The sequence below is a fragment of the Thalassophryne amazonica genome, chromosome 12 (genome assembly GCF_902500255.1).
Source record: "Thalassophryne amazonica chromosome 12, fThaAma1.1, whole genome shotgun sequence".
Taxonomy (NCBI): Eukaryota; Metazoa; Chordata; class Actinopteri; order Batrachoidiformes; family Batrachoididae; genus Thalassophryne; species Thalassophryne amazonica.
In genome coordinates, this window is record NC_047114.1 from 70,356,781 (window position 1) to 70,371,780 (window position 15,000).

Below are 15,000 nucleotides of genomic sequence, written 5' to 3' on the forward strand. Positions count from 1 at the left end.
AAAACAAGGTTACAGTTAAGCATTAAGAAGGGAGAATAACAGTCAACAGAGCACAAAAAAGAGAATGAAACAACAAGAGCTCAAAGGTGTTGGACTTTCTTGCATTCTATTCATACGTAGCATGCAAACTACCCTCCAGTGGAAGGCAACTGCCGAATTACTCCCACAGAGTGTGGAAAAGATGAGAAGTATCACTTGCATTATGAGGAGGAATCAGCTATGACATTTTGGTCATGTGGTGCATTTCTTTATGCATGATCCAACATGTAGATGCCTTGGTATTGAGAACCCCAGCAGGTGGAGAAGGCCAAGGGAACTCGTACATTTCGGATGACACAACCGTGGTGGGTCTCATCAGGAACAACAACGAGACCCACTACAGGAGCGAGATCAGCCGGCTGACCATGTGGTGCGAGAACAACAATCTCCTTTTGAATGTGGAGAAGACGAAGGAGATTGTTGTGGACTTCAGGAGAGTGCACACCCAACACTCCCCTCTGACCATCGATGGTGCTGCTGTGGAGAGGGTGAGCAGCACCAAGTTCCTGGGTGTGCATGTGTCGGAGGATCTCTCCTGGACCACTAACACCGCATCACTGGCCAAGAGGGCTCATCAACGCCTCTACTTTCTCCGCAAGCTTCAAAGAGTCGGAGCAACACCACACATCATGTGCATGTTCTACAGGGGTACGATCGAGAGTGTCCTGTCATGCTACATCACGGTGTGGTACGGCGCCTGCACAGCGACTTGCCGTAGGTCCCTTCAACGCATCGTGAGAGCAGCGGAGAAGATCATGGGCACCTCTCTCCCACCCCTCCAAGAACTGTACAACACCCGCCTCACCCGGAAAGCCACTAAGATCGTAAGTGACCCCACTCATCCATTACGTAGTCTCTTCAGCCTGCTGCCGTAGCGGGAGGAGACTGCGCAGTCTCCAGGCCAAGACCAGCCGGCTGAGAGACAGCTTTTTCCACCAGGCTGTCAGGACACTCAACTCCCTCCCTGCTTTGCCCCCTTTCCCCCTGTTGCCCTCCACTCACACATAAACACAAACTGGACTGTTTCACTTTCCACTCCCGTCAATTCCCTAACCTCCCTAACCTAAGCTGCTGTGAAGATACTGCACTTTATACATACAATACTCTCTGCACAATGATCAACAACTGTATATATTCTTGCTCTGGTCATGGAATTTGCACATATCCATTACTGCTGAATGTTGTCCTGCCACTTTGCACTACAAGTATTTGTTTGTTTACAATTTACCCTACACTTGATACTTATACTTTGTTATTATATTTCTTAAATGCCTTCTTTTGTGAGGTCAGGGAGTCCAGAGATCAGGTATTTCAGTTCTCAATATGTCTGTGATGTATTGTAGAAATGACAATAAAGCTGACTAAGACTAAGACTAAGACATTTCACCTGGCTGTCGCCAATAGACGCCTCTGGCTCTGGTCAATAGGCATTTACTTTTGAGAGTTTCAGTTAGAACTGTTGTCTGCCTAGGTGATTGCCACCAGGACACGGAGTGGTTTCATGGTGTAGAGGTGGTTTCATTCTGTTATACACTCACTGGTCACTTTATTAGGCACACCTTGTTAGTACAGGTGAGCCCCTTTAACTCGCATGAGTTAACGGGGCTCCACATAATCAGACCGTAAGTTATATGAAACCACGAGTTAATAAGGTTGACCAAAAACTTAAAATCAGCGTACCTTGCCATATTACAATAGTTTTGACCATTTGAAGTGTGATTCCTTCCTGAATGGTGACGATTTCTTCATCTGGAGTGGGTTTGGGATGTTCTTCCTCCTCAGGCTGCTGCATTCAGCAATGGGGGCTTCGTCAGTGCAGACGATTCTGGACGATTCAAAATTTTTCGTTTACACATCTGGATGTGACTTTCCTCTTTAGATCCTTCCCGCCGGTTCAGATTGGGCTGGAATTTATGCTCGTGCCCGACAATCCCAAAATCGGTCAACTTTGATGAAAATGTTGAATTTTATACAGTAGTCTAAATTTTGATCGCAAGTAAAGCCGAATCGCAACTTACGCACGCGTGAGTTAACAGGGCTCACCTGGACTGGGTTGGACCCATTTTGCCTTCTGAAGTGCCTTACGTATTCGTGACATAGATTCAAAAACATTCCTCAGAGATTTTGGTCCATATTGGCATGATAGCATCACGCAGTCGCTCATTCAACCAGTCTGTCCATTCTCCTCTGACATCTGACATCAACAAGGCATTTTCATCCACACAACTTCCAGTTTCTTCCAGACGGGATTATTGTAATGTCTTATTTTCAGGGTTACCGCAGTCCAGTATCAGGGGTCTTCAATTAGTTCAGAATGCTGCTGCCAGACTTTGGACACGGAGCAGAAGGTTTGACCCCATTACACCTGTTCTGGCATCCCTCCACTGGCTACCAGTCTCTGTGAGATCAAACTTTAAGGTTCTGTTGTTGACCAATAAAATTGTTCATGGATTGCACCAACCTACTTAGCTGATCTGGTTAAACCCTAGGTACCACCCCGGGCTTTGTGTTTACAGGATGAAGGATGGCTATGTGTTCGAGGGTGAAGAAGAAGTCTGTGGGTCAAAGGGCCTTTTCATATCGTGCCTCAGTATTGTGGAATGATCTTCCAGTGTCGATAAGACAGTCCGATACTGTGGAGACCTTCAAGTCAACATTAAAGACATTTCTTTCATCAGTGCTTCAGTTATTTTAGTGTGCTCCATTCTTTTTAAAAATTATTCTTTTAATTTTTTTCATCTTTGAATTGTGTTTTTAAATTTGTTGTTTTTAATTCATTTTATATTGTTTTTGAACTGTTTTGTGTGAAGCGCCTTGGGGTGATGTCGTCATCATTTGGTGCTTTTATAAATTGAATACATTGACATTGACAACTGCTGCTCACTGGATATCTTCTCTTTTTTGCACCATTCTCTGTAAACCCTACAGATGGTTGTGTGTGAAAATCCCAGTAGATTAGCAGTTTCTGAAACACTCAGACCAGCTAGTCTGTCACCAACAACCATGCCGCGCTCTAACTCACTTAAATTCCCTATTTTCCTTATTCTGATGCTCTTTTTGAGCTTTAAGTCATCTTGATCACATATAGATGCCTAAATGCATTAAGTTGCTGCCATGTGATTAGCTGATTAGCTATTTGTGTTAACGAGCAACTGAACATGTGTACCTAATAAAACACCTGGTGAGTCTATGTACATTGGTTGTTTTCCTGTGTATGCTTGGTGTTTTGTTTTGTTTGTTTTATTCCTCCTATGGTGTCATCTTGAATTCAGTTGAACACACTTGCACTGGTTTCGACAGATTGCACATCCACAGATGCCGCTGGTTCAGTGATTGCAGTATCTATGAAAGCCAGCGTGCCACAGAGAGAGCAGCAACAGAATGTGACCAGTTCAGATGGCACATGGTGTGTTGTCTGTCTCTTAGTTTTTTGTTGTTGATAATGTGGAGTTCTTGAGTCAGAGTAGCAAAGTGCGAGAGAGCGTCTCAGGTTGTGGCCATAAGCCACAGGGAAATGCTCAGCCATGAGGAGATGTAGCAGGTTAGATCCGTGGAGTGGAAGAAGGCTATACCAGCTGCCAGCAGACCAGGTGACAGTCGTGGGAAAGCTCAGGAGGATGGGCGACTAGCAAACATATGGCGTGATGACAGAGGTACTGGGCTGTGTAGGAGTCCAGGGGGTGAGGCTATCTATCTATCTATATATATATATATATATATATATATATATATATATATATATATATATATATACACGAGGTCTATTAGATAAGAAACCGACACTTATTTTTTTTTTAACTATATGGATTTGAATGAATGCGATTACACCAATCATGCTTGAACCCTCGTGCGCATGTGAGAGTTTTTTCACGCGTGTCGGTGACGTCATTTCCCTGTGGGCAGGCCTTGAGTGAGATGTGGTTCAGCCCTCTCGGCTGAATTCCTTTGTTTCACACGCTGCTCAAGACGGCACGCGTTGCTTTATCAAAATTTTTTCTGGACCTGTGAGGAATATCCGAGTGGACACTATTCGAGAAATTCAGCTGGTTTTTGGTGAAAGGTTTAAGGGCTGATGAGAGATTATGGGGTGTTTCTGTCGCTGTAAGGACTTCCCACGGAGCGGGACGTCGCGCAGCGCTTCCAGGCGCCGTCGTCGGCCTGTTTTGACCTGAAAACATCCTAATTTAAGGCTTAATTCACCCAGGACATCGTGAGAGAACATAGAAGATTCAGAAGAGGCGGCATGAGGACTTTATGCGGACATTTCACTGTTTAAGGACATTTTTTAATGAAAGACGTGCGCGCAAATTCGCCGAGTCGTTTCCGTGACGACTCGGCAAATCTGTGTGCGCCGCGACAGGAAAAACACCTCTGTGTTGAAAACCATTTGTAAAATTCAGGCGGCTTTTGATGGCTTTCAACAAGTGAGTAACTGAGAAATTGTTTAACAGCTGGGCATGTTCCAACTTGCCCGTTAAGGTTTCCAACGGAGGTGTTTTTCCTGTCGCGACCCCCGCGGTCGGGTCCGGCCCGACATGCGACTCTGCCCGCACGTTCTTTCATTATAAAATGTCCATTAACAATGGAATGTCTGAATAAACTCCTCATGTCGACTTCTTCTGAAAGTTCTCTGTTCTCTGACGACTTACTGGGTCAACAGAGCCTGAAATGTGGAAGTTTTCAACTTGAAACAGCGAGACGCTGCTGCCTCGAAGCACAGATCGCCGTCAGGCGCCGGGCCGTCCTTAAAGCGACACTACCAGACCAAAATCTCTCATCAGCCGTTAAAATTTTTACCGAAAACCACCTGAATTTATCGAATGGTGTCCACTCAGTTGTGCCTTACAGTTTTGAAAAAATTTTGATCAAACAAAGCAGCAGTCTCTGAGCCATTCCTAAACAATGAAAAAATTGACGAGAGGGTGGGCGCCTCCTCACTCAAAGACTGCCCACAGGCGAATGACGTAACCGACAGGTGTGAAAAAACTCTCACATGCCCATGAGGGTTCAAGCATGTCTGATGTAATCACACGTGATTCAAATCCATATGGTTTTTGAAAAAAATAATAAGGTCGGATACTTTTCTAATAGACCTCGTATATATAAAACTAGTGCTTCATCTTAGGACATTTATGCATATCATCCTTTGGCCTATTGTATTGTCTTATTTGAGGAGGTTATGATTTAGAGACAAGTGTTTCCCCGTTCTGGGAAGCAAAGTACTGCATGTTTTGCATTTGTCCCTGATTGACTCAGACCAGTTAGGCTCAGTTGGGGGGGGTTCAGCCAAATGACAGATGGTGACAATGGAACACACGTGATTTGGTTTATTATGTGCCATCAGAGCAGGGAGAAATTGAAAATGCACAGTACTTCGGGTGCCTGGGGACCAGGATGGGGAGACACTGGTCTAAATGTTGGAAGTGGGGCTTGTAACCCAATTATCAAGTTGTTTCCTTGGTGACAGGAAAATCACTAAGGCCAGTCTCCCATTGCTAAATTTTAGCCCCGATTTCTATCCGGAACTCAAAATTGGGGAAATAAGACATGATAGTTTCAAAATAGCATGAAAAATTTATATTACCTACTATTTTATGTTGACTTAGGACAGCTGTGGTGGACATGCGGTTAAGTACACTGGTTTCCAGTGTGGACAATTTGGGATCTATGCAATGTGGAGTTGTATCAGTAAAGGCATCTGGTGTAAAACGTGTGACAAATCAATATGCAGATCCCTCTCACATCTGCTGTGAGTGTATTCTATACTGCAGAATACACTCAATTATTATTACAATTCCCAATAAATGATTATTAAATGCTACTTCTGCACTTTCCTCATACTTTCCCTCAAGCTAAAATGTCTCTGTTAACATTTCAAAACTGTTTTCTGTGAAAGAGTGTCACATGCTTTTCATGAATTTCAGGTTACAGGGGAGAATTATGAGTCTTCTGATCAGAGAATGGTAGATCCCCATTACTGCATGTTGTACCTGCTTGTCCACTTTTACACAAGATTACACTGATCTGCATCAATTAAATCTGATTATTCACATTGTGTGGATCACAATTCAACCTTATCCAATTTATCCAATGCCTTTTTCCCCCTAACAAAAACATACACAGCTGGTATAAAAAAAAATCAGCAATGGAGAGCGCACTCAGGTCTTGCAAGGAAACACGATGACATTGAGATTTGAGTGTTTGTATGAATGTGACGCATCGTTGTCAAGTATCGTTAGCCTTGTCTCTTGTTAGGTTTCCACCATTATTCTGCCCCCCCCCCCCCCCCCCCCCCACACACACACACACACACACTCAAATTAAAAAAGAAAAGCAATAGTCCTCAGCTCACATAAAATAATATATCCTGGATGGCATTTTCAGGATTTTGCTAGTTTGAGGACTGAACCTATGAGGACTGAACCTATTTACTTGGACTCACTTGTGATTTGTGGCAATACCAATGTGGGAATGAAAGACATGGGCAGTATTTGTCCAATTACTTGATCAACCAAAATCAAAGGTCTGTCAGCAAAAGAAACGTGGCACATGACTTGATATTAGAGGTTAATAATGGGTATATCTGTAATCAGTTCCTCAAAAGAGTCATTCTTAAAGAGGCTTATCATTCAAGAACACCCAAGGTCATGCTACCAATATAAAGGTGAAAATTGTTTTTTTTGTTGTTTTTTTTGTGTGTGTGTTTAACAGTACCTGTAGGTGTATCTTTGACAAATTCCTCATAATAGTTACTCTAAATACTCCTGTATAAAAGGATTAGGTAAAAAATAAAATTCACCTTAGCCTGACATTGAGTTTGCACTAATTTTGATCCCAGCCAAAAGAGCAATACAGACTTGGACCCTGTCCATGTCTGCAAGCCTAAGTCACTCTTTCTTTGTGACATGATATCTCAAACACAATTTATCTGATTTTCACCAAAATTTAACTGGATGTCCTAAATGAGTACTTGTCAGACAAATTTGAAAGTAAGCATCATTGGCTTTCATTAAGAACCTCTTAGGACTGCCCACGTCACTGAACAGAGTATTGAATTTTGGAATCTGTTATACTGGTTTGCTTTTGTGCAAGTGTCAGCTGGCTTTTTGTCATATCCCACCCTAAACAATCAGCCACAAATAAAACAAAAATCAACACTTGGTCTCCATGAATCATAAATCATGTTGCTTCGCCAGAATCCAAACACAGAAGACACGGTTCAGTGAATATCTCCTAATTTATTAACCCAAGTGAACAAACAACACAAATACAATTAAACGCCATGGTACAAATTACCTGTGGGGGATGTTCAGGGCAGACATGTACCTTCTTGTTCTCAAAATAAAATCACTATAGCTCACACTTGAACATTCCACCAGGTTTAATGCAAAATGGATCATTTTGAGTTACAGTATTTTGTTCAAACACTAAGGGAGACACAGGGCAGAAAACAATACCCCAGCATGTAACGAGGAACAGAATAAATCTGACTCTGTGGTCAAACTCGTGGAAATCGGTTTCCATCACTGAGATAATGATAAATTGAGAAGAAGCAGCTGGTGAAGCCAGCAAGTAAAAGATGCTGAGAGGCTGCAACCCAGCTGCTGATGCAGACGACATAGCTGGAAGAAACAGGCGATCCCAGTGGAAGTCCGCTGTCGTGGTTTCACAGCCAAATCCTCCCACCATGCTGCTTTGACAAACAGAAGCTCAGGGAGTCAAGTCGGTGTCAGAGCCTGCTGAGACCAGCTCAGGTCAAGGACCATACGCTGATACCACCCTGAGTCCTGGACATAAACCACCCAAGCAAACAATCGACCCATCCAGAGGATGTTAAGAGGAGCAGCAACTGTCTGCGGCTAAATCTATGAGTGTTCACTGAAATATTGGTAAAAACGGTTGCACGTGAGACACCAGATGTCACTGTTTAGCCCTCTGGAGATTCTGCAGACCAATAACAAGCATGCTTACCTTGACGACCCAATGATGTATTTACCGCCATCACCGCACTCAAGACCTAATCAGTGCCAACTACACTAAGAGGGATTGTGGCATTAAGTCCTGCGAGATCAAAGTTCAACAGAAACTCAGCACATAGTTCATATTTATAACCCGTTTAGATGGCTGAAGTGACAATAACTTTGTCAGCACCCAAATATTTATGGACGCATGACATCTGTGGGTTGTGTGTGAGGATGTAAGCTGATGCCTGTCAGGTTTTTGAATTTGGCGCACATGTAGGATGATCAGGCTGGAGCTGATAACGGCTCGCAGATGAGTTTGTAAACTGCTTTCAACAATCTCTTTATCACAACAATACATCTCCGGTTACTGAAGCAGGCGATTGCTCTCAGCTGGCACCTTTTCTGAGAGCCAGATGGAAGTCTTCTTATCACACCGAACTGACTCTGGCTGGGTTTTTTTTTTTCCTTTGGTTTTTTTTTCATCATTTTGGCTAGAAATGTTGGCACATCAGTATATTTACACATAAATGAGAAACATCGAGAATCCCTATGCTCCCTTTCAAGTCATCTCAGTGCAGGAAAATAGAGTATTTTAGAAACCAAGGCAATGTTACGGACATTCTGCTCACACTTTATATTCCGCGCTTACCTTTTGGCTTCCTTTTATTTGTTGGCTTTCCCTTTGTCGAAGCTGCATAAGTGAAAATTTGTGCCTCTGTGTGACGAATTGAAACACTCATACAAAGAATCTTGACACACCGTAAATCATAGCAGACCTACAGGGGTAAAAGTGCAGGCAATACATTAGGATCTACAGCTCGTCTCGCTTGAGACACTAATGCTTTAAAAATGACTTTGGCCTCGTTGGAATCAACTTGCATATATAATCCTGCCTTCCACGCACTGAAAAGATGGAAACTCTTCTATACTTTGAGATGTCTCCTGAAGGGTATGGGTGCCGCCTGACATAACACAAACAATTTGAATGGTTGCTCAAGAAATGATAGATATATGCATAGACAATTCAGAAAGGAGACAATCAGCTAGAGCAATCTGTCTCATGCCTGCTAGCAAAGGCTTTGCTCGTATGCGCTAAACTTCAGTTTGACTCTGCTCTGTGCTTAAAACGTGATTATGAAAGGAAATGTGTAGCTAAGGCTGTAGGTAGCAGTTATTTTCAGTTGATCTGGCAGTTGAACTGTTTTTCTTTTTTACTTTGACTTTTGATACTCTGTGTGCTACTTACCCTGTGTGCCACTATACAATGCTGCTGGATCTTCAATATCCCTGAGGGGAGTCTTCACAAGGAATCAATAAAGTTCTATCTAATCTAATCTATTTATGGTGCATAATCAGTGGTGGGCACACTTCCGATAATCCGATAACAGATAATTATTGAAGATAATGTTTTCATTATCGGATTATCTTTTTAGATAACTTTAAAAACCATCATCGGACTAATTATCTTCCGATGAATTGCCGACCGATAACTTTTAGACCGATAACTTAGTAAACCAAGCTGAACAGTGAAAAACATTTTTAAAACTTAAAAGCAGTTGAGACCTACCTGTTAAAAGTTTCCTAATAGGTATATTGTTATACCCTCTGCAAACAGAAGAGAGCTGTTTTCAGAAAAAAAACTACTCTATCCTCTATAGGCAAAGGTGAACTGGTGACCCCCCACCCAAAAAAAATCATTTCCTTTAACACCATACTGATATAACCGCAATATCACCAGAGTCACTAAGTCACCAAGTCATCCAGAGGCATACATTTTTAACCTACTCATTTTGGACAAGTTATTTAAAATTACTGTCATGTCTGAAGTTTTATAAAGTGAAAATATCAGATATATGTTTTCGTTTTAAAGTAATGTACTAATTTTTAAGGTTTTGTGAGCACATGCTGTGCCCGGCAGCAATGCATTATGGGTAGCATAGCGTAATCTCAGACGATCACGACAGGACAAATGCATTTCAGACACTCTGTTCAGGCTCCACGGACAACAGCATTAAACTCTAGTGCCTAAAACTCTCGTGAATATATTCTCTGGGTTTATAGACGTTACTGTATTTGCATTTAAATTCCACGCATCTTAAATGTAGTAGAGGGATTATCTGGAATTTTGTTTGGCAACTTTTCCAGGCCGCTACGGCCATCTACTGGCCAGTAGTGTTCATGGCAGTATTCGCCCCAAGTACTAAGGGTCTGGGCACCAGTAGATGGCAGTGTTCTATTTATTTTGACCCAGTTATTTCAGATGGTGGTCAAATCAACTTTTTGGCTTTGCAAATGGCTTTTTTTTTTTTTTTTTTACAAATTAAGTTTAAAAACAAAACAACAACAACAAAAAAACATTACAAGATTGCTCTGCGGTTGGATGCTTTGTACCTCTTCAGCAGCAGGAGGTGGTCGTGAGATGTTAAAGCTTGTTACTCCACTACACGATGCAGGACGCACGATTAACCTGAAACTTGGTCCAAAAAATTCTCGCACGAATGAAAAATCATCTGAAAAATGGCCAAAACACGCACAGTGTAAAGCCAACATTTATGTGTCAAGATAAGGCTTTTCAGAACTGACCAGTTGTTAACCTTGTCCTTTGTTTTATCTATGTTTTTATTATTGCATTTTAACCTGTGAAGTGCTTTGTGACTTATGTCTGTGAAAGGCACTATATAAATAAATTTACTTACTTACTTACTAATACTGGGCCTCATGTAGCAACGTGCGTACGGTGATATTTGAGCGTATATGGGGTGTACGCCAAAACGGCTGCGCCACTTGGCATTTATCAATGTGGTCGTTGGCGTACGCTGCGCTGAAAATATACACCAGGTCGAGAGGTGGTGTAAATTATACGCCAAAATAAACCAGCACTGGAATCCACATAAAAATGAATATGATCGGCCTGATAAACAGTGCCATCATACAAATCAATGCATGTGTTACATAAATAACACTTTCCTGATTATACTACATAATAATCAATACAAATCCCGCTTTTGTGGGATTGCTGGTCTATCGAGCATGATCCGTGTCCACAGCGCTGACTGCAAAGAAAGTGCTGCTCGCCTTTTTCTCCAGAGCCTGGAGCCAGAGCAGTGCTGAGCTTAACTTTATGTGGTGTGATCGTTTTAGACAATGAAACTGACAATTACAACTGTAGTGTTGTCATTCCCTCTGCCCGTGTTGCAATCAAGTTGTGTCATCTCCATTCGTTTGTCACAATAAAATAAATAAAGAAATACATTTTAAGAATAAAGAAATCTGAAAAATTAGGCGTGTCTTATTAATTGAGCAAGCAAATATCCACGTCAAGAATTATTGACATGTGAAAAGAGAATACAGTGGTCCCTCGCTATAACGCGGTTCACCTTTTGCGGCCTCATCGTTTCGCGGAGTTTTTAGTCCAATTTTGCATGCCTTTTTTTTTTTACAGTGTTCTGTGTTCTGCGTGTCTGTTTATAAGAATCTTCTCGCCCAGAAGAAAAAAAGAGCGCCAACAACTACTCATAACTGTGTTTGTCACTCGGAAACAGAGACCTGCAGCCAGGTGTGAGTGGAAAAAGGCGTGGCGCCAGGACGAAGAGGCACGATCTGTGAAATACTGGTCAGTCACTATTAATAATTTCTTATGTGTCCAACCTCGTAGGTTGATCGTTAAAATTAAATTTGTTAGTTCTAAAAACCATCATAATTATTTATAGGAAAACATTCTATTTTTATTTCTCAAACATGTTTGGGACTGAAAACAGTTTGGTCTTATTTTTCTACTAAGGTTTGAACTTTGAGAGTGTTTATACACGAGAGAAAAGTGAGAAAATGTTCATGCCTGATTGAGAAAGTATATAAAGTGGTTTTACAGGGTTTTTACAGCTTTAAAACATCTATAATTGTAAAAAATAATGCTGACTACGTCGCGGTTTCGCGTATTACGGGCTATTTTTAGAACGTAACTCCCACGATAAACGAGGGACCACTGTAACACTTTTTTGATTATACTACAAAACAATTAATACGATGGCCGCTTTTGACGCTCTATTGGCACGCATCGTGATTGGTGGAGTTCTTTTTCTTTGCCGTCTTCCTGGCTTCCATGTCGTAAAATGAGGGTGTGTCTGAAGCGGAGTCTGAATATTTATGGGCGTGTTTATTATAATTACAACTGTTTTCACCCACCGCATTTATCAAGGTCACGTCAGGCGTACGCTGGAAATGGGCAGGTGCACACTGCTTGATACATGTCACGGCAACTTTGGTGTACTTCAAATTTACACCGTAAATTTACGCAACTTTGATACATGAGGCCCACTGAGTGCACGTTTTACAACATCATAAAACGTGCGCACATCATCAAACATTCTCTCCACATGCAAAACATTTTGCGATGACACTTGCAGGGCTCCGTAAAAATGCCTGTTTTTACAAATAAAAATGGAATATTTTACAAAAGCGCATTTATCTTTAAACCAAAACACGACACACGTCACATTAACGTGTTGGTTTACATAATGAATGACTGAACCAATTAGTGTTTAGCAGAGGCACTTTTACCCAGAATGCTTTGCAGTCTGTTACAAAACCTCAGAATTAGTGCATTATTCAACATTAAAAGATATATGTTATATTTTAATTTTGTACAAATGACAGAATTGACATTAATGGAGTTATTCTATCAGTATTATCACAAAACCATAAGTTAGTATGACTTTATTTTTCAAGACCTCCGCCTGACCGGAGCATTATGATTAGTAGAGAGCTCATTTTGTGGGTGCTCTCAGGATTCATCTGTGCAGCTTCCTACAGGGGGCAGCATGGTCAAACATGGAAATACTGGCTCATTCTTTGGGTCTTTTGTTGCTTTTGATGCTTTAAAAGCGATCGTGTTAAAAGTCAATTTCAGCTTCTTACTAATTGCAAATGTACCAGAGCCAATACTGGAATTTATCGGTTATCGATTATCTGTAACTTCCGATACATTTTTGGGTGGTTTATCAGTTTATCTTTATCAAAGATAACTTTTCAGTTATCTGATTATCTGTTATCGAAGTTATTTTTTTGGTTATCTGTGCCCACCACTGTGCATAATGCACTTCCCCAAGCAGATTTTTGCTTTGATCTTAAATTTGTGATTTCTAACATACAAAATGATTTCCCTTCCACCTTTACCCTTAACTGGAGTAAGCAGGTCCAGAAATGGAATGAATGCATGAGTAATTTAACTTCCTATGACCCAAGCTTTGATTGAAAGGAAAAAAAAAAATGGGCATAGGGTTTCAACTCTCCAACTTCAGTGGTTACTGAAAATCAAGGTTGCGAGTAAATTGATAGTTTTGTCACTAACATCTCAATTTCTGTGCCAAATTATTTGCAAGACAGTTTCTAAAGGTTCTAATGGATCAATTTGTCAGAAATTAAGAGCATATAATTAGGGGTTCCTGATATACAGAATATGCAAGCTCACACGGAAAGTATGAAAAAGTGCAATAGAGTGCAATCTGTTACTGGTTTTATGATGGATTAAAGAAGAAAATAGCTGTTTTATGTCTTGAACAGTTCTTACAGTGAGCTGATGAACTCAAGTCTTTTTTTTTCATCTGCACCACTTCAGTTAACCCAATCCTTGCAGTACTACATGGATCTTTCACTCATTTGCTACTGCAGGTATTACAGAAAAGCTCTTTTGTATTAATTCTTGTTTCTGTGACAAGTCACATCTGGGAGCATGCCATGGTGTTGCTGCATCCACCATACCAAGGAATCACCTCGGGTCCTGAATGGCAACCACCCAAGCAGACAACCGATCCATTCCCACCTCTCAAAAGTCACCATCTATCTGCTGCAGCCTGGTGAAACACAGGCACTCTCTTGGCTTTCTCAAACTGCTCGGGTCCTCAACACTGAGACGTCTGCTATTTGGATCTTAAACCCCTTTCACACTGGTGTAATCGTAGAGCTGCGTATTGTGGCGTATCTTCTACACTGAGTTGAGCAGCTCTACGCCCACTTTTAGCAGCTCTACATCGAGTTTTTGCTCCCTAAGCAGCAATATGTTGAGGGCTACGCAGGTAGGACGGAAGAAATTAAACGTTTAATTTTCTTCGGCGTAGAGCGCTGGACACAGTTTTAAGCAGGTCTGCGCAACACAGCGTTATTGCATGCAAGTCTGTGCAACACGGTGCTCATGTACACATCCAAAAACAGTGCGTGCATCCAGAATGAAGCTGGAGAAGAGGATCACACAGCCCACAGCGCCTCTATGTGCTCAGAACAGCTGATGTAACTGATGGACGTGTGTGTGCTCAGAACAGGGACTCGAACCTCAACTCCAGAAATCCAGAAACACAACACAAACAGCAGGTCGGTCGCTCGCTATCTCACTGTCTCACTCTCCCTCCCTCCCTGTCTCTCTCTCTCATTCTCTCTGTCTCTCTCTCTCACTCTCTCATTCTGTCTCTCTCACTCTCTCCCTCTCTCTCTCTCTCACTTTCTCCCTCCCTCCCTCCCTCCCTCCCTCTCACTCTCTCTCTCTCTCACTCTGTCCCTCACTATCTCTCTCTCACTCCCTCTCTCTCTCACTCTCTCTCCCTCCCTCCCTCTCTCACTCCCCCTCCCTCTCCCTCCCTCCCTATATCTCTCCCTCCCTCCCCCTCCCTCCCTCACTCCCTATCTCTCTCACTCTCTCTCCCTCCCTCCCTCTCTCACTCCCCCTCCCTCTCCCTCCCTCCCTATATCTCTCCCTCCCTCCCCCTCCCTCCCTCACTCCCTATCTCTCTCACTCTCTCTCCCTCCCTCCCTCTCGCACTCTCACTCTCTCTCTCCCTCCCTCTCTCTCACTCCCCCTCCCTCCCTCCCTCTCTCTCTCACTCCCTCCCTATATCTCTCCCTCCCTCCCTCTCTCACTCTCTCTCACTCTCTCTCACTCTCTCTCTCACTCCCTCTCTCTCTCTCTCTCACTCTCTCATCCATCCCTCCCTCTCTCTCTCACTCCCCC

General features: G+C 42.3%; 1 protein-coding gene across 1 annotated transcript in view; it reads right to left on the minus strand.

Moving 5' to 3' along the window:
* tnr (tenascin R (restrictin, janusin)) overlaps positions 1-15,000 on the minus strand; it is a 306,961-nt gene that overhangs the window by 173,257 nt on the left and 118,704 nt on the right.